The following is a 24,149-nucleotide window of genomic DNA, read 5'->3' as shown; positions in this document are numbered from 1 at the left end:
TGTAATTCCCTCGGAGAAGGCTTGGCTCAGAGAGAGAGAAATGCACCCGAGCCCGGGAGGAGGCAGGAAGAAGAGCTTGGGGGTCAGGGCAGTCTGGGAAGGGGCGGGGGGCGGTGTGTGAAGAGAATGATGCCTGGAATCCTACTGCTCAGATCATGTTCTTGGCCAGGCCGCCTGGTGTAGGCCCTGAGCACTTGTTATTTCCAGTCTCCAACCCCACCCTGCTAGGGAAAGTTTCCTGCCATCCCCATTTTACAGGTGAAGAAAGTGAGGCTTGGAGAAGTCAAGCAACTCTGGTTTAAGATCCTATGGGCTGTTGTAAGAAACTCAGCTGGGGATGAACCCAGGGCCATGTGCCAGCGTTGCCCTCTGTGCCAGGTATTTGTGAAGGGGCAGGTACAGCTTAAGCCCAAGGGAGGTGGCGTCCCGGGCAGGGCAGACCTTCCCAAACCCCTCATGACACTCCCCGTGTTTGGTGTCTTCCTTCTGGAGAGCGGGCAGTGAAGCTGGGAGCATAGGTCACACTGGGGGTGGGGGAGAGTCGGCCACCAGCGCCTTCAGCTGATACTGTCCTTCACACACTCACCCACTGGGTGGTTCGAGGCAAGAGCCGCCCCTTTCTGTATACTTTCTCTCAGGTACAGGGCTCATTACCTTGGGGTTCCTGTAGCCCTGGCAGTGGGATTGGCCAAGGGGAGCACATCCTGACAGTGAGGGGAACTAACAGAATTCCCGCTCCTCCCTCCCTCCCTCTCTCCCTCGTTCATGTTCCTGGTACCTTCCCAGCTTATTCTCAAGGGGCTTCGTTCAGCTCCGCTTCTCTCCTCACATAACAGGTGGACTCTGTTACTGTCCCCATTTGACAGAAGAGCACACTGAGACCCAAGGAGGCCACTGCTGCCCGGCCATTTCCTTGCAAGTTAAAGCACGTTCTGCAGTTCTGCCGCCCAGGCTTTGCCCCTGCCCTCACCCCCCACCTCCCCTTCAGAGCTGCCCTTCTCTGTCCTCAGAGGAGGGCAGAGAGACTCGGGCCTGAGTCAGGCCAGAGGTTGTCTGCTGGCGACACCCTCAGATGGACACTGGCCAGCACAGGGTTTTAAAAATAACACCAGATTTCACATAAAAATCCTACATTTTGCTTTTCTTGAAGTGATTGGCAGGTCACAGTGGGCAGCCCCACGTGCCCACAGGGCACTGCAGGCAGAGCTGAGATGGGACTGCCACCTTCTGCTGGTTCTGTGCCCACTCAGTCAGGTGTGCGCCCTGCTTAGACCTGGGTTCTCATCCTGGCACCCCAGCTCGTGCTGGCCTTGGGCAGTTACAGTGCTGAAAATCATCTACAGAGTTTCAGAACTGAGAAACTGATTCCAAAGCGGGTCTTGAAGGTGTTTTTCAGAAATTCTCCAGGCAGGAAAAAGGGAGAGGCGTGCTCCAGGTGGGGGGTGACAGCCGAGGGAAAGCTGAGCAGGTGTGAGGGCTCAGGGTGCATGGGGGTGATACCCAGTTCTCCTCGCCGGTGACAACGTGCTTGGAAAAGCCTGAACATTAACACTGATTGGACTCTGCTGGTTCCATACCCGGATCCAATCCTGGTAGAGTGCCATCCTGGGGGCTTCTTTGTCACTTAGTGGATGAGGCAGTGGAGGGCAGGGAGGGGAAGCGGCGTGCTCGGGGCCCAGTGAGAGCAGGCCCCTAACGAGCAGCCCTAGCTTGACTCCCAGTCCAGTGCTCGTTCTGACCTGAGCTGCTGTAAACATTGGCTCTTAGGTGAGCTGCTTTCTCCTGTGCATTTAAGAAAATGCTCTTTTAGTTAATATGCGGGAGGGATTTCCATGTTCTCGTACATAACCTTTTGCTGAAGCGGCAACGTGCGATAAGAGGATCCCAGGAGAGCTGGTGTAATTTGGGATGTGAGGGGTGGAGAATACCAATGCAGAAGCCTCCAGAAAGCCCAGCTGCATCTGGGAGCGGGAGACCTGGGGCCCCTCGCTCCACCCCACGCGAGGCCTGGCCCCCAGCTGTCCCGTCCTGGGCCCCACGACCACATGTTCATTCAGATTCATGTGTGACTATTTGCCATTTTTCCCCCCTCACATTTTTGAGTGAAAATCTCAGTTCCTAGAGGAGAGAAATCTAGGTAGAAAGCAAAGGGGTCTCCTGGACAGAGAGGGACTAAGAGCAGGGGTGAGTGAGGGACAGGTGAGAGCCTCATTTCTAGGCAAGAGATGGCCAGTTGTGGGATGGCAAAGGGAGCCTGGCTGAGGGCAAATAGAAATGCATGTTCAAGGTCTATTCACACCTTCCCTTGTCCCCAAAGGATCATCAAAAAAGGGGGCTCAAGAGGTTCCAGTTACTTGAGGCGGGTTCTAAATTGGGAGGATTCATAAGTGGTAATTGTCCTCCCCTGGGAGCAGACGCCCCTGGGAATGGAGACGGATTTACAGCCCCTTTCCCCTCCTACCTGCCTGGAGGCTCTGAGAATTTGCATCCACCGCGGTATCAGGGCAGACCTGAGGCAAACCAGGGGCCACCTCCTCCCTCCCTGTGTGTGGGTTCAGGGCCTGGAAGGGTGTTACCTGCCTGCCTGTGTGTCTGCACCTCAGGTCCTTCTCGGACACAGAGGGCACGCGAGTGTGTGTGTGTGTAAGCCTGCGCGCACTGCTACCACCTACCCTCCACTCAGCTACTTCCAGGCCTCCTTCCTGCAGAGCAGCTGTCCCCTTTGCCTCTCCCACCTGCCAAGGGGCAAGGAGGAGAGCCTCTCCGTGTGGAATCTCAGTAAGACTGGGCTTTGTGACTTCGGAGAGCGGTGCCTGGCTGTGTGGACACAGGTTGCAAGGCTTCAGTTCCGCCCAGAGAGGAACTTTCTGTCATTTAGAAGTGACCCAGAAATGGCCTGTGCTGCTCCAGGAGGGAGAGAGCGCCCTATCTTAGTGGATGTGCAAGCAGATGCCAGATGTGCACTTTCTTCTCTTTTTTGATCCCTTCTAAGCCCCAGGTCCTGGAGCCCTGAATTTCCCGTTGACACACGGCAGTGACTGAAGCTGCCTCGCCTTGCCAACACAGACTGGTTGGGGACACTGACAGAGGGCTTCTGCCCCTGTGTCCCCAGAACTTGACCCAGAGAGCCCTAGGGAAGGTGTTGAGGACGATAGTGTGTAAGTGTGTGTGGCGTGTGTCTGCGTTGTGTGTGCCTTTGGGTATGTTCTGTGCACTTGTGTCGGTGGAGCTGCCAGTGTTGAGAGTGGATTTTCATGCTGTGGGTGTGGTTGTGAGTGGTTGTGAGGGGTGGGCGTTTCCATGCACCGCGTTAGGTCTTGACCAAACACGAGTGTGTACACTGGGGCTGGTGGATGTGTTTGTGGTGACGGGGTGTATGTGTGGTGGGGGCTGTGCTGAGGCCCCACCGAGTCCTTTCTGGCCCCTCCCTTCCCACCGCAGCCCCTCTCACTGCTCCTGCCTCCGGGTCAGGCAGGCTCCCCATTGCTAGAAACTGATCGTCCATCGTCCCCGCTTCCAGGGACCGCGGCACCTGCCAGCCCCTGACTTCATCCTCACTCCTGTGACAGGAGCGGGCCCAGCAGAGAGTCCGAAGGACCACAGATACAAGGGAGGAAGAAGAGAAGGCTGCCCGGGCGCTCCTCAGCCTCCCTGGGAGACCCTGAAGGAAGTGGCTTCTGAGTTTCTGTAGCATCCGGGCCACAGGGGGAGACCTTTCTGGAGATACCACGGGCATTTCCAGAGACGGAAAGCTTTTAGAAATAAGACATGGTATTTCTGGAGACAGGGTAAAGATGTTTCTAGAGACAAATGGAAAGCATTTCTGAAGGAGGGGTATTTCAGAAGGTGAAATAGGTCATTTTTGGAGGTGAAATAACATTTCTGGAGATAGGAGAAGGCATTTTCTGGAGTAAAGATGAGGCCTTTCTGGGTTGCAAACATTGTTAGAGAGGAAACATTTTTGGAAATGGATAATTTATAGAGATAAACTGTAGTACATCTGGAAGTCGAGTGTTTTTGAAGGTGATGTTGAAGTATTTCTGGAAACAAAATAGGACACTTCTGGATATGAGATATTTTTGGAGCTGAAATGGAGCATCTCTGGAGATGGGATGTGATGTTTCTGGAAGTGGAACACTCTTGGAGCTAAGATGGAGCCTTTACAGAGCACTGGCGTTTCTGGAGATGGATTATATTGGAAGATGAAAGAGGGATATTTCTGGAGATAAGATGGAACTTTTCTCGAGAAGCAACATTCTGGAGCTTGGACTTTCTGGATTAAAATAAAGCATTTCTAGAGAGGAAATGGATCATTCTCTGGGAAGGGACAGTTCTGGAGATGAGGGGAGCATTGCTAAAGCTGGCTGTTTGAAGACCTCTTGACTAGATGGGGGAGGGTCTCACGAGGTGGGGGTCCCAAGAATGCCCCCCCCCACCCGTGACCCTTGTTTTGCAGGAGATGGGCCTAAGGTCCAGGAAGGGAGTGGCAGAGCAGGCCTTCTGGTGACCTTCCAGAGGCACCCTCTCCCCTAGACCTGGGCTGGAATCCCCTTCAGGGAGGCCAGAGCCCTCTCGGTCCTGTTCTTGGGGTCCCCACCCCCATCCTTGTGGGGCCCTGGAAGCCTTGCGGCTCACTGCAGGAACAGGCAGTGACTGAATGGTTAAATTTAATTTAATTCAATTTCCTCCAGCCGTCTGAGGCTTACTCCCCAGCCCCTTCTGCCAGGAGCCCCCACCCTTTCTCCGGCCCACCAGCACCCCTCCTACCCTGGAACAGCACTGAGGTTGGCCTGAAGGATGGGGGCTGACCATGGGCAAGGGCCTGGGACCTGCTTGGGTCCAGGCTGACCAGAGAGGGTGCCGGGCCACCTTCCCCCACTCCAGGGAAGTGGATATTGAGTCCTGTCATCACTTGAGCCAGCCTGGAGCCCTGGAGTAATTATTTCTCTTCCTTAATTGAAATTTCAGCCTCAGTGGTCCTGCCTCAGAAGTGTGAGGCAGGCACAGGGATCCTGCCCCTGCCCAGAAGGAGGAAGGCAGTGCCAACCTTGGTGGCCCAGGGGGCAGGAGGCTTCCCATGCCCCAGACACTGGTGATGGGCATGGGGTAGAGGGCTGCAGCTCAGGGAGACGGGGTCAAGGGTAGGCTTTGGTTCGGGCCGGTTATGGCAAAGTGCAGGTAAAAGGCTGCACCTTCCACCCTTGAGAGTTTGGGGGAAGGTTGAGAGGAAGAGGAGGGCAGCCTGAGGCAGGTGTGGAAATGGGGGCAGCCGGTGTTTCAGGCTTCCAGCTGAAGGCGTAGCGTGAGGGTGTGGACTACCAGGAGAACCACTACCTCCTCCCGGAAGGGGGGGGTCTGAGGGGTGGGCTGGGGGCTGAGTCAGGCAGAGCAAGCATGGCAGGAGGCCCAGTTCCTGGTTCAGGGCTGGGTGAGGCGGCTGGGCTGGCTGGTGGGGTGGGCTGTGGCTTGGGGGGTGGGGGCAGCTGAGGAGCCTGTTTTCCCAGCTGCGGTCAGGCTGGGAGGAGCATCCGGGCTGGGCTGGGCACTGGGTCACCACACACACACTCTCTGTCTCTCTTCCTCCCTCCCTTCCTCCCCACTTGGGTGGTCCCCTCAGGGCCTTGGGCCTGTCTGCTGCTGAGGGCAGAGGACTCCAGGGCTAGTAGGAAACCATGGGCTCCAGATGGGCCGGGGGCCACCACTCCTGGCTTCTTGGGGGCTCTGAGGTACAGGGGCAAAATGTCAAGGCTACCAGCTCCTCCCCACATTTGTCCAGACTCAGTCAATCCCAGACCCTATGGCAAGAGAGCAAGTGTGGTTACCCCCTGGCCTCTGGTGATCGCAGGGGGCCAGAGACCCTGCTTGTGGGCCCAGCACGGTCTCGTCTTCTGCACCTGAGAAATGAGCTCTGTAGTCAGCTTGGTGGGCGCTTTGGGGGCTAAAATGCCTGTAACGTGCTCAGTGCTGCCAGCTTGGGCGGCCCTTCTCACTGGTATTGTTAAAAACATGCTCAGGCCTGAGTAGGCCCAGCCTAGCACCCCAAACGTTTTAGGAGTTTGAGAAATGGCAGCAGCTGTCTTCAGTATTATTACTGGGGTGGTGTTTTCCTGACGCCCAGAAATGTCTGTGGGGGGAGCTCCCTGCCCAGGGCCTCCTCCACCCCCAGGGTGGGCAGATTTTGTGACAAGGGAAACTGAGGCCATTTGGCGTGGGGAAGGGGTGTGGGGAGCGATGGGGAGGCCGCTGTTTCCTTCAGGCACACTAGCACACGCTGGGCAGTCACACACCCATTAGCTGCTCTCTGGAAAAACCATTAAGGTGAGAGCTGTGTCCAGCAAGGCCTTGGCACAGCAGCTTGCCTGGCCCCTGGCTCCTAGGCGCTCATAGGTGGTCTGTGGTAGGGGGTGGGCTGCGGCCACCCTCCAAAGGGGAGGGGGACAGAGATGGCTAAAGAAGGGACAAGTCAGCCCCAGGAACTGGGGAAGTAAAGGTGGATGCAAATGAAAATGCACCATCCCTTTTGCAGTCCGTTTGCTTACGGGGAGAGGAGGAGGGCAGAGAGGGGGAGAGGTCGGGAGGATTGAGAAGCAGAGACAATGTGGCTGCACGGGGTTGGGGCTTGTGGCCATGGAGCCTGAGCGTGACCCAGCTGGGCAATGCCTGCTACTTGCCTGGGCTGTGGCCCCTCCTACCTGCAGAGCTGGGGCAGCTCTGATCTGTCTTAGCTCCAGACACGGTCCCACACCTGCGCCTTCCCCTGACCTCCAGCCACCCCCACTGGCTTCCCCTGACCTACTGCGTGAGTATTTTGAGGCCTTAAGCTACCACCTGCCCTTGGTCCTCCCTGTAGTGGGGAGCTAGGGGTTCTGGAGCCCCAAAGGCCACCTAGCGTGGCTTCCAGCAGCCAGCCCAGCCTGTCAGTCCTACTGAGCTGACCTTGTCACCTCCAGCCCAGACAGAGGGCAGCCCCCCTACACACAGAGCTGGCTGAGCTGACATGACTCACCTCACTGGTGCAGATCACGCCTCTCCCCATGGGCAGGGGAAAGGAGGGGAGACTCCTGATGCTGTCACGCCTCGCCGCTTCCAAGGGGACAGCCAGGGGTCCAGAGCTCAGTACCTCAGGGAACACGGAGGCGCCGCACCTACATGTGCCAGGCCCCGTGCTGCAGGCTTGGGCTTGGTGTCCACTGAGAGCCTGGGAGCCCTTTCAGGACGTCCACCTTTGGGGGAAAGGAGCTGTGCAGACAGAATGCACACCTTTGTCCCGAGCCAGGGCTGCCCCGAACTGCTCCCAGGGCCTCCCTTTGGGGAGGCCCCTGACCAGGTGTCCGCAGCTCCTCCTCCATACAGAGAAACCCTAGGTCCCAGGGGCCAGTGATGTGCCCTCTTCCTCAGAAACACCTCCCAGTGGCTGAGCCCTACACAGCCACCTCAGGAGAATTGGGGTCACTGTCCCTTCTGTTTCTTCCCACTCACCCTAATGGAAAAGTACATCCCCTCTCAGCCTTGGAGATGGCCAGGTGGAGAGAGACCTGACTTTGTGCCAAGAGCTTCCTGTGGGTTGTCGTTAAGGCAGGGAGGCCGGGCTCAGAGAGTGAAAGAACGACCTCGGCCATGTGGCCAGCAGTGGCCAGGCTGGGCCGCTCTGCGGCGTCTTCATACTAGCCCTTTGGTTGTGCCGCCCTGGGCCACGGCTCCCAGGCAGCGAGGGCCTGTGAGACAATGCTAGTTTTTGTGTTTATTTCTGACACCCACCCCGTCGCCCACCCCTGCAGGCCCCGGGACAGACCCCCATCTTGGCTTTCCCCAGAACAAAGCTGTCTCTGCGAGACGTGCCAAAGCAGAGGCTTCAATGAGAGCAGGTGAAAGGGAACTCCATCTCGCCTTTTGTTACTCAAGGAGGGAGTGAAGGGAATGGATTTGCCCTTGAACAGGGAAGCAGGGAGGCAGGGAGGTGGGGTGGGGACTTGCCAGGAGAGGGCAAGGGCAGACATACCTGAGATAAGGCACCCCACCCTCATTAGAGCATCAAGAGTGTGGTCACCATTTTAGAATTCAGCACACACATGCACTCACACACGCACACACTCACACATGTCATCCCCCCGCCCCCCCAGGTCCCCTCTAAACCAGGAAGGTAGCATCTGACCAGCAGAGAAAAAAAGAAAAGGAAAGAGAAAAAGAGATTAGTGGGAAGAAAATCCGATTCTGGAGTTACCTTAGTTACCAGCGCGGCCACCTTCCTGCGCAGGAGGACCCTCCCTCCTGGGCCCCTCCATCACCCCATTAATAAGACAGGGCCCTTGTTCGTGAGTTCTGCAGCAGAAAGGGAAGAATCAAGGACTTTTCAATAAGAGAGAACTCCCTGGGTGGTTTTGAATAGTTGCTTTTTGTGTGGCAGAGGCACTGGTCCTGGCTCTGCCCTGCCCACCTCCCTCCGCTGCTCCTGCAGCCGCCTGCTCCGGGGTCTCCAGATGGATGAGCTTGTTTCTCCGGAGCCCAATCCTTTATTGTTCTGCCTCTCCCTCCTGACACCCTCAGCTCAGCAGAGGCCATGGGCAGCCTTTGCATCTCAAGAAAGCAAGAGAATCCCAGAGGTAATTCTGAAAAGGCTTGAACCCGGGGAGTGGGGCTCAGTGCAGAGGTTCCTGCCCTGTTCAGGGAAACAAAGGCACACTCCCTGCATCCGGGACACGGTGCCTGCCACCTTGTCCAAGTCACAGCCATTGCTGTGCCAGTGGAAGGGGCGTGAAAGGAGGAAAAAGGCTGGCCGAGGGGAGATGATGATGGAAAAGGGGGAGACAAGCAAATCTGTTTTATCAGACACTGCATATCTTAGGAAAGCACATTTCAGCTCTTCTGGCTGTTGGCAAGCTGGTCCTATCCTTTAATTTTCTAATAAAAAGGAATCACATTTGCTGAAAAGGCAGTAACCAGCTTCATGTCAGTGTCTCTTGTAGAGACCATAATTCCTATCTTGGGTGCCTGCCGGCTCAGGGCTGGGAGGTAGTCTCCTGTGTAGGTGACACTGTGTAGGGCGAAAGAGCATGGATGTTAGGGCACACAGCAGACACTAGATGGCCAACAGTGCCACATGGCTTTGCCCTGGGCTGTCCCCCCCCAGCCCCGCCGCAAGCTGTGGTTCCAGGCTTACTACCCAGGCCCCGAGACTCACAGCAGACAGTTAATGAATATTTGTGGCATTAATGAATGAATGAATTCTTACTGCTGAGACCTGGGGTAGCTGGAAGCTGATTAGAGGGTGGGATCTTTGTTGAATGAATGAATGCATGCATGCCTGCCTGCCCTGCAGTCTGAAGTCACCTATCTGGAATGACTTCACGAACCCTGCATCCCCAAGCCCCCTGGTACTGAATTCACTGGAAACTTTGCCAAAAATCATATCCTTTAAAAAACAACAATAAAACATGTGTTCATTGTTTTTAAAAAGAGGGAGAGGGAAAACAGAAGAGTGAAATCAGAAGTTTCCACCCCCACAGCTCCATTCCCCAGTCCCTCAGAGTCACGGGAGGACCCCATCCGTTAGCTCTTCCTCCTGTGTGTTTCTCGTCAGGTTTGGGGCTTTACTCCATAGGATCCTTCCACACACACTTCTGCAACTCCGTGGAGCTCCTCAGCCGTCCCCTGCCCACTCTCCAGCCTGGGACACAGGAAGCTTGCAGTAAGTTCTTATGTAAGGGCCCTGTCTCTGCAGGGTGGACACATGGACAGCTTTTTTGCTGTTACAAATACCTTCATTCCAGTCCCAGTTTTAAAGAAGCTCATGTGGGCAGAACACTTACTACACACAGGCACTTAATAAATGGAAGTCTCTGTGATTTGGTAGGAAATCTGTACTCGGTTCCATGCCTCACATATTTCTTGTATCCCTTCTGTGTGCCAGGGCCCCCAGGCCCAGGGGACCCCATGGTTCCAGAGGGGTGAGGAGACCCCTGAGCAGCAGCATCGGAGCCCAGCTGCCCGCCCCCTGCAGTTCATCTCTGTTGGCACCCAGGTACCATCAGACTAGTAGAAATGCCCGGGCATGTGGGGTGGCAGATCTCACAGCATTCTCTCTGGAGCTGCCTGCTGACCTCAGTGTGCAGGCAGCCCCCTGCCCCTGCTCCACTTCCAGCTCCCAAGCGCCAGGCCATTGCGTTTCAGCCGCCTGGGACTCAGCTGGTCAGGCACTAGAGAGGGCACACACAGAAATGCCCAGCTCACCACGCCTGTCCTCGGCCTGCTTGAATCACAGTCCCAGGGATGGCCCAGGAGTCAGAATTGTAACAAGCCCCTTGGGTGCTGCTCACGCCCCCCAGGACTGGGGACCTCATCGTGCGTGGTGGGATCAGGGAGGCCTTGTAGGCTGGCCAGGGCCCAGTCCTCTGCAGCCCCCAGCTGGGCACTGAGAGAGGCTATGGCTGGGGTGTGGAGGGGAGATGGAAGTGGGAAGGGCACAGGGACCAGCAGGGGGTGTTGCTTCCCAAGACTCTGGTTTGGGCAGTGAGACCGGACACCCCTGTGTCCCCTGCACAGTTCTTTGCACGTAGTAGATACTTAAGAAACTTTCCTGACAAACATGAGTGGCATTTGTATATATGCTGACATTGGGGTCCCTGTGGGACTGTCAGGGTCAGCCCCACTTTCTGACACCCAGCTTTGCTGGGGGAGACCCAGCAGCCACCTGGGGTGGCATGGAGTTCGGGTTCCCCCCAGGTTCCAATGCCAGCCCATCTGCCCTGTGCTCAGCCTCCATTGGCTGTTCCATAAAGTGGGCCAAACGGGCCCAGCACACCCAGGTGGCCGTGAGGGTTAGCACAGGGAGGCAAGGCCCCTGCAAGAACAGGGCCCATAACAGGCTATTTCCCTGGGCCCCTGGGCAGTCTTGGTTTTCATTCAAAGTCATTTTTTAATTACAAAAGGAAAGAAAGGATGGTTGTAAATAGAAAAGGAAAAAATGGAGAGACATAAAATAATAGGTCAAAGCCCTTCTCCAGGCTTCCCTGGAGGTCATTGCTGTTTCTAGTTTAATGTGGGCTTTTGGGTCTTGTTCTGGTGCATTTGTGTGCGCACACTGAAATCATTGAGCACCTGCTGTGTGTGGAGGCCTGAGGATTTGCTGGCGACTCAGACTTGGGCTTTGCCTTTAGGGGGCGCTCTCAGACCCGTTGAGGAGGCTGGTAAACTGATAACCCTTTGCTGGGGAAGCTGGCTGTGAGGTGATGAGGTAAGAGGGGTGCTCGAAGGAAGGGGATAACTGTGGGTGGCCGGGTGGGTGGGAAATCAGGAAGGGCCTGTACAGACGCTTGGAAGTTTTTAGGTAGAGAAAATGAGAAGGAAGCATGGAAGAGCATTCGAGGGAAAGGAACACGGATTTAGGGGGTCCCTTGCCTGACTGCCAAGTCAGCCCCCCCCTGTGAAGTTCCCACGTTGGTGGTGGTGGTGGTGGTGGTGGTGGTGTGGTGTGTGGGAGGGGCAGGCTGGAGGAGGCACAGGCCCTCGGAGACCTGGGCCAGAGATTATGCTTTATTCTGTAAGTGATGGGAGCCACTGTGACGGCTGTTATATGGGCAGTGACCTGGTCCGGTGTGTTTGAAAACTCTTCTCTAGCAGAGCTTTCAGGAAGGTGAAGGGGTCAGGGGGCACCCCCGAGAGGCTGGGGCGGTAGTCTGGCATTGCAGCAGCGCCCTGGACGTGGTGGGAGGGGAGTAGCGAGCTCTGAGGTGGGGTGGGAGCGCTGTGTCAGCAGCGATTGGGTGCGGGCGGGAGGGTGAGTCAGGGTCAGGATGGTGAAGGGACCGTGTGAAGCCTGACTGGGGCGGTCTGAGTGACTCCGGAGGCCCTGCCTGAGAGGCCTTCCTCCTGGGCTCCGGGAGCCCCTGCCTCTCAGGCCTCCATTCCCCGCTCCAGGGCAGAATGCTCTCCACCCGCACCTGTCAGCCCCGGAGCTGCAAACAGCAGTGGAGGGGAGGAAGGCTTTGTGCCTCCCAAGTCCTCCTCCAGGGACGAGGGTGATGACCAAGCCGGCAGCTGCCCCACTGGTGCCACTGCCCCCACCCGCCACCCTCTAACGCTCAGCTGCTCCCCAGAAAGAAAGACTTGTCACAAAGGCAGGGAGGGAGGGAGAGGACACGCTTCCTCATTGCAGCCCATCTGGGAGCCCACATTATTTTCCTGATTCAAGGAAACATCTGTTCACGCCAGGCAGTAGACCCAGGAGGAGGGGACCCGCACAGCAGTCCCTGGCGCTGGGCAGGAGACTGGAGAAACTGGACTGAGCCTGAAGCCCCTGTCCTGTGGGGTGTAAGACCAGCCACCACCGTTGTCTGCTCGATTTGCACCTACCCACTCACTACCTGCCGGCCTGCCTGCCTGCCTCTGTTCTTCTGTGGACTCCTGGTCAGGTGCTTCAGCTGCCTCCTTAAGATGCCTGTGGCTTTCACTGCCCCCACCCCCACGCCCCCACCTACAGGGCTCCAGAGTCAAAAACTGGAGCCTCCCCCAGAGTGCCAGTGTGTTTATTGAGGGACACCTTCGTTATTTCTCTCTCTCTCTCTCTCTCTCTCTCTCTCTCTCTCTCTCTCTCTCACACACACACACAGTCACACACACGAGCCAAGCCATGTTTTTGAAAGATATGGCTTCCAAACTGCATTTATTACACAATGGTTAATATATAGCCCCTATTTCTTATTAGTCAAAGACATCTATAACTGCCTCTCTGAGCTTTGGGTGAGGGGAGATAGCCAGTGGGGCCCCAAGCTGACAGCCGTCCTGCCCAGAGTAGGGGGACAGCTCGATTTGTGTCAGTGTGGCCTTGTTTGGATAAATGTACACCATCTCTGAGGTTCCTAGAGGAAACAGACAGCTTGTGGACCCCTACACACTGCCTTCCCAAGCCCTGGAGCCTCCTGGGATAAACCCCCTCCCCAGACATCTCTGAGCTCAGGCTGACCCCTTGGCACTTGGCCACTGGCTGACCAGCAGCTTGGCAGCGGATAAAGGAGATAGAGTGGGCCTGTGCCCATCCCTGGAAGCTGCCGTTAGTGGCAACCTGGGGAGGGGCCCAAGTTGGAGGGCAGCTGACAGAGGACTCTCCTGGCGAGCTGGTCCTGAGCACAGAGGCTGAGCGTTGGGTTCTGGGACGTTTGAGATGCTCATCCTTTCGCCTCCCAGGGCATGGCAGGCTTGTGTTTTCAGTTCAGCCTTTAGGACACACAAGGAGGCCAAGGTAGGACCTGCGCCATCCACCCTTTTACTCAGTCATCCAACACTGACCATGCGGCCTGGCACCCACCAGGAGTTTGTTTCCCTGCCCTCGAGCTGTTCACAGTCTAGTGGGGATGGGAGCAGATGCTCAAACAAGTCATTGCTATCTCGTGTGGTGTCATACTAGGGGTTGCCCAGGGAGCTAGAGACCAATTAGAAGGCACCTAACCCAAACTGGAGGGTGTGGTCAGAGAGCTTCTCGGAGGAGGTGATGTTATAAGAAGATTGGTTGATTTGGGGCGGGGGGGGGGGGGGTTGTCTACTTTTTAAATGAACACTTCATGCCACATGCCATTAGGTGTTTTTCACATATGTTGTCGTGTTTAATTTGCACCAACAACCCTGTGAGGCAGGAAATAGCTTCCACATGTTGTCAGTGAGTAAGCTAAGGATCAGAAGGGAGATATCCTGGCCAGATTGCTCAGCCAGGATTAGAACTCCAAGTGGTTCTTAAAAGACGACAGAAAAGATGTAGGGGACGGGAGGTGAGTTTGGCATACCTGGCGGAAGAAACAGTGAATGCAAAGCGTGGCAGTGGCAGCAGCAGGGGCCTGGAGGTCTGTGGTTGTGGAGTAAGCAGAAGGGGGCTTGCATCCTGGAGAACCAGGAATGCTGGCAGCAGACAGCCAGGGAGCCATGGCCGGTGTGTGAGTTGAGGGAGGGATGTGGTCCCACTGCACGTCACGGGGGGCTGCAGCTCTTTGGCAGACGTCCCCTGCCACGCATCCCCCTGCCTGCCCTTTGAGGTATTTGGCAGCAAGCACACCTAGGTCTGGTGTTTCTCTTCCTTCTCCTTACCTCAGGAGGCAGCATCCAGATTGGCATCGAGCATCAGGAAATGCCCCGCACATCAGCCCCTGGGGGCCTTCCAGACTTCCCCCAAATCCTGCAATGCCCATCTCAACTCTTCTTATCTGGAAAGAGGATGAATGGTGGCCAGCATCTGCCCGTCAGCAGAGAGTTCCCACTCTTAGCACCAGCTCGCTGAGGTGCCTCCAGGGACAGTCCTGCCCGCTTCCCCAGAGAGCCAACACGTCCGCTGCTGCCTAATGGCTCTCCTGGCTGGAGACATGGTTGATATTTAGTCCATGTGGCAGGAGCCCTATTAGCAGCAGCCCTCCCTCCTTGCTCTTGCCTCCTGAGCCCCAGAGACAGCCCTGCTCACCTCCTGAGCCAGTGTTACACACACACACACACACACACACACACACACACACACACCACAGGCATCAGGCCTTTCTGCCCACTCTCAGTAATAGCCGGAATGAACAAGCACCCAGGAACACTTCTCATATGGTCTTTTCTCCTGAGATGTAGAGCTGCCCTGTGAGACAGTGCTGTTAGCATTGCCTCTATTTTAAAGATGAGAAAACTGAGGCTCAGAAAGGGGATGTGAAGATAGACCGTGGGAGCTCATTGCCCCCCCCCCTTGGTTCCAGGAAGTGGACCATGTTCCCTCCCACTGCAGGACCTTTACTGTTGCTGGTCTTTCTGCCTCGAGCTCTCCTTCACCCCTTCTCTGTTCTCTCTTCTAGATCCCATCTCAGGGAGGTCTTCCTGCCCCAGTTCCCCTGCCTTTAGGATTTACTAAGGATGGCCTTTCTCGACACACTAAGCTCCGTGAGGGCAGAACTCACCCCTTCTGTATCCCTAGCACCCGGCATGAGGCATACAGAGCCCATATGCCTTCATAAATATTTATTGAAGGAGTAAAATGAGCGAGTGGGTAAGTGAACTCCTGTGCTAGTTGCAGTAACAGACAAACCCTAACATTTCTAGAAGTTTATTCTTCATGCAGGACGGTAGCAAGAGTTTCTGGTTGGTGGATGGTTTCCTCTAAGAGGTGATATGGCTCTGCCTTCCTCTGTAACCTCAGCACAGGCCTCATGCCTGGGGGGGGGGGGGGGGGGCATCATTTCCACTCACATTCCAATGGCTTGAACTCAGTCATATGACCATGTTCAATTGCAAGGGAAGCTGGGAAATATAGTCCAGCTGTGGCTGTACGGAGGCGGCACTGGTTTTGTTGACTCCAAAGCCTCCATCCAGGTTATTACATTGGTCTCCAGAGGTGACCTTTACCAAGTTCTTACCTTAGTTCTAAGCACTTTTCTCGCATTGGTTCATTTAGTTTTCACAACAATCCTGCAAGGTGGGTATGACCATCAACCCCCCTTACAAATGAGGAGGCTGAGCTGAAATGACCTGTTAAGCAGCAGAACTGACTGGAAGACCCTTGGTGTCAAGTACTGTCACGCACTGCTTCCTTAGGTTCCGCCTGTCCTAGGTCTTTCCTAGAGACACCACCAGTGTCCAGGTGAGGTTCTTGTCTCAGAGCCTCTGCACAGCACACACTGCGGGCATTTCAATAGGCAGGCCCGTGTCCAGAAGAAATGATCTGTGTGCAGGCTGAGCTACAGTAGTTGGCTTCCCTTTTTCCTGGTCTGTATGAGGGTTATGCCCTGGGTCAGGGATGCATCAGGACTCAGCGTTCTCCATTGTTTCAGCTGTGCATTTTTGGAGGGCTCCCGTTCCTTTCTGCCTCACCAGCTCTGGGCCTGTGCCAGGCACCTGTGGGTGGTGGCGTAGGCAGCACTCACTCTCCCACACAGGCTACTACCCACTGGCCCTTTCCTCCAGGTTTTGTCTTCGTGGTGCCTTATAATTGACAAGTGCTCTCCTGCCACTTAGCAGCTGCCCCTTTCCTCCTCTGGGAAAGCTGCAGGGGGTATTGGTCAGTGCTGTGACAGAGTCTGTATGGAGGGCCTCACCAAGGAATGGCACCTCACCATGCCACGTAGCCCAGGCTTCCAGAGGAGGCCACATTCTGTCCTTGCAAACTAAGGTGGGAGTTTGTCAGATTGAGAGATGGGAAGGGCACGCCAGGCCGAGGGAACAGCTTGTGCAAAGACTGAGAGAACGTGGCTTCTTGGCTCCTGTCTCTGCCTTCGCCCCGAGAGCCAGGTTGTTGCCCAGACCACGGACCAAGGTCCTTCTTACCTACACTGAAGATGGAATGTCTCCTAGTCTGTGGAGGACGAGAGGAGGCCTGGGAAGACAAGGAGGAAGAGGAGGGAAAGAGCAAAAAGGAAGGTGAGGAAGGGAAAGGAGCAGGTATGGACTGGGCTCAGCACCTGCCGAGGCCCAGAGGGGTCCCGATCTCCTGGCTGTTACCTCACAGGCCTCGTCTCCTCCTCTCCCCTTGTCCCCTTAGCCATGGACACGGTGTCTCCTGAGTCTCCTTGTGCTCACTGATGCCTCGGGTCTGCACTGGCTTTGCCCCCTCTGACTGCAGTGCTCTTAGCGCAGTAGCCACCTAACTCATTCCCTCTCCCCCCAGAGGTTACCTCCTGATGAAGCCCACCAGGTCACCCTATTTGAAACTATGAACTGTCTCCTTCCCATTCCCTGCTGTCTTCGTTCCAATCTCTGTTTTCTCCAAAGCCCTGAGTCACTTGCTCACGGCTGGTACAATGTATTTATTTATACTTTTTGCTTATTGGCTACGTCCCTTCCTACGTCCCTTCCGCACCCCCTCTCCTCCCAACATAAGTTATCCCAGGGCAGGTTTGTTTTTCACTTTCTTGCTCAGTGGTGGATCTCTAGCCCCTGAACATAGTAGGCTCTCAGTAAATGTTGAAATTAATGAGCGAATTCAGCCCTGGGCAAAATGTGACCCCATTTCACAGGCAAAGGAGTGGAGGCCCCGGGTGTCGCAGCCACGAGGTGGGGGACGCACAGCGCACCACGCGAAGGACACCGACGGGTCTCTGCAGCCTGCGCCCCCAGCCAGCGGGTCAGTGCCGGAACTGGGCGCGGGGCGGTGCAAGGGCGCAGGTAGTCATGGTTACAGCGCCGGAGATCCCTTGTATTTTCTGCCTTTTGTGTTCGCACAGGCCCCAGCCCCCAATCCGGGCCGCCGCCCTTGATTGGCCGTCACGCTCCGGAGGGGCGGAGCCGCCCCATGAACCCCGCCTGGCCCCGGAAATAGGCGGGACCAACCCTTGTGGGCCGGGCACCCGGGCGCAGCGTGTCGCACCACTGGCACGCGAGGCCTGTGATTAACACGCCCTCGCGGGCGCGGCGGCTGGAAAAGGATGGGGCTCCCGGGACAGTCCCGCCAGGGCGTGACTGGGGGCATGAGTGCACATTCATGGCGGTCCTTGAACAAAGGACGCCTCATATCCCACGCTCTGTCTCTTGTTTTTTCTGGTCCCCTGGAGTCTGAGAGAGGCCCGACTGGGCCCGCGCCCTCTGTTCCTAACGCCAGCACTCGGTGCCCTGCCAGCCTGTCCCTAGGGGCAGACCTGTCCCCAGGGGCCAACCACCATACTTACCACGCTGGCCTCTGCCACCCCTTCCTACCACAGGGCCTTTGCACATCATTCTATGTTCCTGGGAACTCTTAAGTCCCTTTTCTTGGTCCATCCCTCCTCCCTCCTCAGGAGCTTCCCACAGAAGACCACCCCACCCACTCTGCTTAGCACTTGTCGCCCTTGCAATTGTACCTTTGTTTGTGCTTCCTCCTCCCACACCAGACTGAGTGCCATCAGGGCAGGGGCCTTCCTGTGGCCTGACACACAGTAGGTGCTCAGTTTACATTGTTGAATGAATCCATTCATCTGGATGCCCTGAAGTCCTCCTTGGCAGGCCCAGTGCTGGACGCAGGGACTTGAAAGAAAGGGAGACAGATGCCCCTTCACTCCCAGACACAGAAGAGCTTGTGTCCAAGGCCAGGTCATGGAGTGAGTGTCTGGCCTGGACCCCAGGCCAGAGGAGCCTCATTTGGTGTGTGCCCTTGGTGAATAGTCCACTGTGCTATCCAGATGGGGAGCCCAGGGGCTGGCCCTAATTCAAGAGGTAAGCACGATACAGAAATGGGTTGGTGAGGGCTGCTCAGCACATGTTGGGACCAGAGACGCCTGGAAAGCCTAGCCAGCTGACTCCTTCTTTGTGGAGCACTCCCTGTGCCTTTCCTTGGCTTAATAAGGTGGGGGTGAGAAAGCCTCCCTGACACCTATCCTCACGGCACTCCTACAGCAAAAAGAGAACTAGTCATGAAGTCGGTTACACAGTTCTACATGGATACCCCTTTCGGGTTTGTTTTGTTTTGTCTTTTTAAACTTTTATTTATTTAAGTGTGTTTTTCCAGGGCCCATCAGCTCCAAGTCAAGTAGTTGTTTCAATCTAGTTGTGGAGGGGACAGTTCACAGTGGCCCATGTGGGGATTGAACCGGCAACCTTGTGGTTAAGAGCACCGCGCTCTAACCAACTGAGCTAACCGGCTGTCCCCACTTTTGGGGTTTTGATGAACTTTGGGGCATTTATATTGTTCCCCACTAACACCAAAGGAAAAAAAAATACCATACAGCAAAGCCAATAACAATGTATTAAATCAGAGCATTGGGAGCTTTGGTGCGTTTTATAAACCACCCTGAGTTTATACCAGGGGAAATTCCTGGGCTCAGGCCACTCCCAAATCACAGATTTTAAGGGATGGGGCCTGAGAATCTGTCCTTTTTCAAGCCTGCATGTTTTTTATTTTTAATTTTGTTTTTTTGAAGATTTTATTGGGGAAGGGGAACAGGACTTTATTGGGGAACAGTGTGTACTTCCAGGCCTTTTTCCAAGTCAAGTTGTTGTCCTTTCAGTCTTAGTTGTGGAGGGCGCAACTCAGCTCCAGGTCCAGTTGCCATTGTTAGTTGCAGGGGGCGCTGCCTACCATCCCTTCTGGGACTAGAGGAATTGAACTGGCAACCTTGTGGTTGAGAGCCCACTGGCTCATGTGGGAATCAAACCAGCAGCCTTCAGCGTTAGGAGCACGGAGCTCTCACCGCCTGAGCCACCGGGCCGGCCCCAAGCCTGCGTGGTTTTGATGCTCAGTATCTTAAGTCCAATTTTTGAGAAATGGAATGACAAATGTTTGTATCCCCAAACTCTTTCAAACCCCTTCCCAGCCTCTGACAAGATGCCTCTGCCGTCCTCTATCCCAGACCCTCAGCCTAGATTCAAGTCTAGATTGAGGGGACTCTGAACCCTTTGGGAATTGGGGGGAAAAAACTGAATTTTCTTCAGAAAAATGTGCTTGTGCACACACATACACACAAACTTTGCATTTGATTTCAGGAAGTTCTCACACCAGGATTGAGTAATCTGAAACTCAGGGAGACGTCTGGGGAAAGGCCTCCATGCTGACGCTCACCTGAACCTAGGACTAAAGTGTACAGTTGTGTAGGTTGTACACTGCACAAGGGTTCCTGGCAAAAATCCCGTCTACACTCTACTGGCTAAAGCTGTGCAGCCCGGCACACGGGGTATCTTTTCCTATTTTGTACAAAGACATCATTATGTCATGGCTTCAACTCCTGTCTTCACTTGCCCTCCTGACTCCCATGACAACTCAGGTTAGCAGCACTAATGAAGTTACAGAAATTAATGCCATTATCACTGACTAGCTGATCTGCCATGAACTCCATTATTAAAGCCATAACAAATGACCTGGCAGCCCTTACCCGCTAATGCTTGGTTCCTAGTGCGCCCAGAGTCCTGGGCTTTTCTTGGGCGTTGGTCCACAGGCCTCCCTTGGGATAGGAAAATGGTCAAGGCAGTTGGGCCTGTCTCTCAGCAGAGAGTGGGAGAAGAGTGGAGAGGGTAGCACCTATTATACAAGTATTTATCCAATAGACATTTATAGATCAGAAAAACTGAGTACTGGTAATTTGGAGTGGAGAGGGAGGGTCTGCCTGTCTGGGGGGACTTGAACACACGTTTTGGAGTAGGAGAGGGAGGAGACCAAGTTAGGGGAGATGTGTAGCCAACGCCATACAGCTCATGCCATGCAGCTGGTGTGAGGCCAACATAAGTGACACCAACTCTTGGAAGCCCCCCCGGCCTTCAGGCTGCTTAGAGGCCTGCTTTGGGCTCACAGCCTGGACTTCCCTGTCGCAGTGCTGTACCCTGGTTTGGCAGGCCTGGTCATGCACTGTTTCTCCCACAGCCTGGCAGCGTCCCAGTGCTGGACAGTGAGCCCTACACACCGGGTCTGGTACATAGCATAAAACACAGCTTCGTTGAATGAATGAGTGAGTAATAAATGGCTGAGTAAGTGGGCTCTGGGCTCCTAGACAACCATAGGTGAAGACCTGGCAAGTGGGGTCGGTGAGGGCAAGGAAGCCTGGGGTGGGGGGTGGGGGCTGGAGCAGAAAGGAGAGGCGCCAGCCTGGGGTTGACCAGAGGCCAAGGAAGCATGGGCGCTAGAGCCGACTTGAAGGGCGAGTTGGCATTTCCTGTTTGCCGAGGCCCCGGCGGCCACCCTCACTGGCCTCCCGTCCCAGCTCCGCCTGGCGCAAGGGCAGCGTGGCTCGGACAGTGAAGCTCTGGGAGGCAGCGGCTGCCAGGCAGTGGGGCCAGGCTCTCCACACTGGGTCTCTCTACCGGAGACCCTCAGAGCCTCCAAGGAGTAGTTCCCTTCCCACCTCTCGGCTGGGACTCCTGCCCTCTGGGGACTGAGGACCCTGGAAATGTCAGGGGTCATGGCCTCTTAAAGCCCCCTCCCCAGGCAGCACTGAGCCACTATCAGTCAGGGTCGTCACCCACAGGGGTGCTTCCCTGACTCAGAAAAGAGGGCATCCCCCAGAGCTTTTCCTGAGTAGCCATGCTGTCGCCCAGCCCCTGCACCCTCACACGTGACTGAGTCACCCCGTGGCTCTCTGAATAAAGCTGAACTCCTAAACTGGCACTGGAGCCCCACTGGACCCTCTTGTGTAGGTAGTAATCAGTGTGTCTCCTGAGGTATGTCCCCCCCCCCCAGGTGGGGACCTTGTCTGGTTCCTCAGTGTCCTCAGCATGTCCCCCATAGAGCCTGGCTCAGAGGAGGGCCTTACAGAGTATTTCAGGAATGAATGAATAAATGAGCGATGCCCATGATTCCTGCAGGGACTGACCTGGAAGGACCACCACAGGGGTGGGGTGTGGTCTGGCGGGCAGGAGGCCTTACCCCGCAGGAGAGGCCGCTGCCTGGTTGCGGAGTCCAGCGGCCCTGTCAGCACAGGCAGGGGTCTCTCCAAATCCCAGGGGAGCAAGGTGGCCATGTCTACCAGGGCGTCCTTCATGCTCCCCATCTTTGCATGGGTCCCAGCCACTCAGGAGGGCCAGAGCAGCCCTCCATCTGGGCTGTGGGTGGTATTCAAAGGTGTCTGTGTCCTGGCTCCTCTTGGGACGAGAGCTCCAGGGTTGCCATCTGAGGGTGCTCTGGAGCCTGGGACGTGCAAGTGCCCAGCAGGGGCCTGGTGTTGAGGGCGGCCGAGGATGCCTGAGCACAGCACGAGTGGATGAGTAAATGGGTGATCAGAGGTGAAGGGAGGGCAGGAAGGAGGGGAACTCATGAGTGTAACCAGACGTTCCTATGCCCACTGCTGGCCCCATGCCCACAGGTGCCCTGTTCACTAGATCGGGAGGGCTGGGTTTACACCCTCGGCACGACTCACTCATTCCTTTAACCGTTTAGCCTTCAACAAGAACCCGTTGAGCACCTACTATGTGCCAGGCTGTCTTGGGTGCTAAGGGCACGGTGGTGACCAAGACGGACAAAAATCCTTGTTTGTGAAGCTGACACTTGAGTTGGGGGACACTGAGCAAAGCAGCTCAGCCAGTTGATAATGAAACAGGGAGGGGGCTGGGGGCTGGGGAAAGGGGCTGGTGTCGAGGTGTCGAGGTGGTCAGAGCAGGCCTGTCTCTGAGCAGGCCCCGTTTCCCCGCAGGCGGCAGTCTTCTCTCCTGTTGAATGAGAGTGATGGCCTCACCTGGGGAGAGTGGTGCTCGGGTCTTAGCTGTTGTCATCGTTACTAACAGCACGCCCACAGCCCTTTCGAGTTTGTGGGCCCTCATGTGCAGCCCCAGAGGTGTCAGTGGAGGGTGGGGGCTGGGGGGTGGTCACTGTTCTCTTGCCTGTCCCGTGGCTGCTTGTGGGTCCACACTAGGCCCATGCTGAACACTGGGCACTAAAGCCCTACAGAAACTCCTATCCCTGTAGGGGAAACAGAGGCCCTGGCGGGTTCAGGTTCTCCCACCCGGGTGGAGCCATTTCGGTGAGGGCTCCTGGACGTGTTCAGGGTCTGAAGGATGAGGCAGGAGGGCCCTGAGCCCAGACGTACTCCATTTGTAAGTGGGAGATAGCGTAGCTTTTGGAGACAGCGGTTGAGGTGAGGGTTGCAGTCTGGGTGTTGGGGTGCCGGGCCCTGAGCCCAGTTTCTCTAGCCCAAAGACTGGGGTCAAGGGGTTCCAGAGAGGACAGAGTCCATCTGGCTGCCGAATCAGAAAGATTGCCTAGCCTGGACTGAGGCCATGGAGGGTTGGAAGAGGCAGGAGGAATTCCAGGTGAAAAGACCAGCATGGGTTAAGGCGAGGACTGTGGCGGTGGGTGGGAAAACCCAAGGCAAGGCCCCTACCCTCCTTCAGACCAGCTCGATTTAGAGTGGCCTCTGCAGGGAGGGGGCGGTGTGTGCCCACGAGGCATGTCCACACAGTGTCTGGTCATGCAGATGAGAGTGGGGGGCTGACCCCAAGGGAGACGCTCTCTCATTGGCCTCCTGAACCTACAACAACCCCCGCCCCCCAGCCCTCGGGCTCTGTGGCTTCTCTGGGCGGGAGCCAGGCCAACAGCCCAGCTTCCTGCCCGGCCTCGCTCCTGCTCTCCGTGGAGGACTCCACAACAGCCGCCACTTGCAGCTAAGCAGAAGGGAAGTTGGGACTTGCATTTTTGCCTCCACAGAGCCTGTAATCAGCCCCACACAGCCCCCGCCACAGGCGCCCGGCCGTGCTGCTTCCGGAGACGACTTGAGCTACACCTGCTGGCCCTCAAAGCAGAAGCAGGAATCCATCAAAACAACCGGGCGTGGGGCGGGTAGGGCCCAGACGTAGTTTCTCCTCCTCTGGACTGAGGCAGAGTTGGGCATCTGAAGTGCCCGTGGTCCCGGCATTCTGGAGTCCCAGGGCTTTGTCGCTTCTCCCCTTGGGCCTTGGTTTCCCTAGCTGTCAAAGATGGCAGGGGGCTGAGCTCCCAGCTTGTGCCTCTGAGCCTCCTCCCTCATCTCTCCCTTTCCAGAGACATTATAAATCAAACGGCTTAGAACGTAAGGCATCAAAAATTCTGAAACCTTCATCTATTATTAACGCTGACAATAAATTCCCCCTCCGAGCGTTTTACATAGCAACTGTTACCAAGACTCGCTGGTGGAGCTGCCACCCCAGCCCACCGCAGCCCACAGCTCTGGGCGGGATGGCGGCCATCACCCTGCCATCACCACACCTGTGCCGGCTGGCCACCACCTGGGCACCCACCAGGCTCTCCCCTCTGGTGGATGGGAGGGAGCTCCTGGCAGGGGAAATGGTTGGCTTCTTGCTGAAAGGGGGCCCAAGCTGCTCTTGGTAAGCCCTGCTGTGGCACATGGCAAAGAGAAGGGGCCCACCGGCCCTTTGGTCAGTGATGGGATCCGGAAGCCTCCCCTTCTCGCTGCCCCAGTGACAGGAGCCCAGTGAGATGGAGGACAGGAAAAGGCTTCATAAACTGTAAAGGGCTGTGCAGGTGTTGTTTACCGACTCTCCCACCTGTCAGCTAGACGTGCCTGAGTGCCTGTTTGTCTGCAGGCAGTATCTGGGCACCAGGGATTTAAAACAAAGACAAAAGGCCCAGTCCCTGTTGCGTCTGGTTTGGTAGGAGACAGACACATCAACCCTAATTGCATTGAGTGAGATAATCAATGTGTGTACAAAGAGCAGGCTCAGGAAGGGGAAAGGCAATTAGTGGGGTCTGGGGAAGGGGAAGGATCAGGAAGTGTTCTTCACAGGGGCGGGTGCCTGGGCAGGGTTTGGAAGGATGA

General features: G+C 56.0%; 1 protein-coding gene across 6 annotated transcripts in view; it reads left to right on the top strand.

Annotated features, from left to right (window-relative positions):
• Positions 1–24,149, top strand: part of RAI1 (retinoic acid induced 1) — a 118,655-nt gene that overhangs the window by 47,548 nt on the left and 46,958 nt on the right. The window contains exons 1-2 of one of the 6 annotated variants that reach the window (XM_074319791.2): positions 15,178–16,365; positions 16,962–17,068. The exons of 4 other annotated variants lie outside the window; for them this stretch is intronic. The gene's annotated coding sequence lies outside the window, so the exon portion shown is untranslated. Of the gene's footprint in view, positions 1–15,177; positions 16,366–16,449; positions 17,069–24,149 lie in introns of those variants that run through there. One more of the 6 variants, XM_088801868.1, reaches the window with a different exon arrangement.

Source organism: Rhinolophus sinicus, chromosome 12 (genome assembly GCF_057876585.1).
Source record: "Rhinolophus sinicus isolate RSI-liver-muscle chromosome 12, RSI-T2T, whole genome shotgun sequence".
Lineage (NCBI taxonomy): Eukaryota > Metazoa > Chordata > Mammalia > Chiroptera > Rhinolophidae > Rhinolophus > Rhinolophus sinicus.
This window is presented reverse-complemented; position numbering and strand designations above follow the sequence as displayed.